This window comes from Tenrec ecaudatus, chromosome 10, assembly GCF_050624435.1.
Source record: "Tenrec ecaudatus isolate mTenEca1 chromosome 10, mTenEca1.hap1, whole genome shotgun sequence".
Taxonomy (NCBI): domain Eukaryota; kingdom Metazoa; phylum Chordata; class Mammalia; order Afrosoricida; family Tenrecidae; genus Tenrec; species Tenrec ecaudatus.
Window position 1 is genome coordinate 51,962,175 of NC_134539.1, and position 1,944 is coordinate 51,964,118.

General features: G+C 43.6%; 1 non-coding gene across 1 annotated transcript; it reads right to left on the bottom strand.

Moving 5' to 3' along the window:
• Nucleotides 1–446: 446 nt before the first annotated feature.
• On the bottom strand, nucleotides 447–610 carry LOC142460544 (U1 spliceosomal RNA). Its single transcript, XR_012786728.1, has one exon. It is a non-coding gene; the product is annotated as a U1 spliceosomal RNA (small nuclear RNA).
• Between the last annotated feature and the right edge of the window lie 1,334 nt (nucleotides 611–1,944).

Consider the following 1,944-nt stretch of genomic DNA (forward strand, 5'->3'; position numbering starts at 1 on the left):
AAGATCTACCTTCAAATTTTTGACCCAAGAGATGCAGTCTCAGCATCTCCAGGCTGTCACTTCACATATGCCTCAGCAGGTCCTGCCCTGACTCTTTGAGGTGGCTAGTTCCTACCCTTTTCTCTACTTTAAAACTCCCATGTTCTCATTCCATCTTTTACTGACAGATTGCATGGAATTAATACTCAGTTTTGCTTTTTTTCTCTGCATTTATTCAATCTCCCGGGATCCTCTGAGGTGGTTAGCCATCTCTTCCTTCCATTCGTTTAGGCATTCCACTCTATCCTGGATTTCTCAGCTGGCCCGGCCATGGAGGAATGGAGCTTCCAAAGGCTTGATGCATAACTCCTCCCCTTTCTCTTCCCTTTACCCTTCTATTTCCATAGATAGCTGTGTCAGGGTTTTAGCTCGTTATTATGGGTTGGGTGAAAGTTTTTTTTTTTTTTCAGGGGAGAGCACGAACGCAGTCCCCCACTACCACAAATTATGCAGTCGAGTTTCCCACATTTGGGGAAATCGCAGGGGTCAGCACACCTGCAGTGCAATGGATGAGCCCCACCCTGGGAGAACCACCTTCGTGATCATGGCATCTCCCCTGCCAGGTAAGTATTGGGTGAAAGTTTACAGAGCAGTTCAGTTTTTCATTCCAAATTCATATGCTTTTTGTTTCATGTCATTGATTACAATCCCTACAAACGTCCCGTTTTCTCACTGTATTTCTGGCTTCTCACCTTTCTAAACTTCTTCATTGGGAAAATAGTTCCCTTTTCATGGTAAATGGTTCATTGTACTAAGGTGTGTGTACCCCGTTAATGTTATCCCCCCCCCACCCCGCCTCCGGATAGATATGCCCATTGTTTGGCTGAAAATTGAGCCATGAGGTGAGTTCATTTCCAGACCTGAAAAGAGACCAAGGGTTTAGTCTGGGGTTCTACCAGCCTCTATCGGATCAGTAATCCTGGTCCTTTTTATGATTTTGAGTTTTAGTCCACATTTTTCTTCCAGTCTACCCAGGACTTCCTACTGTGATCCTTTTCAGAGAGAGAACTTGGTAGTGGTAGCTGGGCACCATCTAGTTCTTCTTACCTCGGGATCATGGAGAATTATTCTCATGTGATCTCTTAGTCCACAGAACTAATTATTTCCATGTATCTTTGATTTTCTTCCCCATTCTTTTTCCTGAACATGAAGAGGCCAATAGTTGCATCTGAGATGGTTGCTCATGAGCTTTCATGAGTCACCAAAATATGATGGAGAACATTGTCTTTGTGAACGATGCTATGGCATCCTCTGAGATCATGGTCTGGAACCCCCAATCCCAGTGACTCACTCCAGGTGTTTATGTCTAAGGAAGCCCTCATAACATTGTGTCTTATATGCTTCACCACCTCCATGGACATAGTTACAACAGGGTGAGAACACAGGTAGTCTCATCTAATGTCATAACTTGGTGCTGTTAGAAGAGACTAGTCCCTGGAAAAGGGCATCATGCTTGGAAAAGCAGAGCACCAGTGGGAGAAAAAGGAAGTCCTTCAACAACATGGACCGACACAGTGGCTGCAACAATGGACTCACACAGAAGGACAGTTCTGCGGATGGTGTAGAACTGGGCAGAGTTTCCTTGTGTTACATATCGGGTTGCTATGGGTTGGAACAAACCCTCTGACTCCTAACAATAGCAACAATCATGCCCTCAATTCAATTATAGTTGAGTGTCTAGCTCCAAGATATCTCTATGCAAATGGCTATACTGTATTACAGTTCTTGTTGCTATAGTACTTATAATGTGTCAGCTTGGATAAAATAGACCTTTTAATTTTAAAAACTGTCAAATTTGTTCCTCTCAATGTACTCCCTCCTCTAGCCCTTCCCTTATCATAATATTAGAACTCTTTCAAATGAGTTGCTTGCGGGCCTGATTTTCCATGTCCACTGTAGCAACAA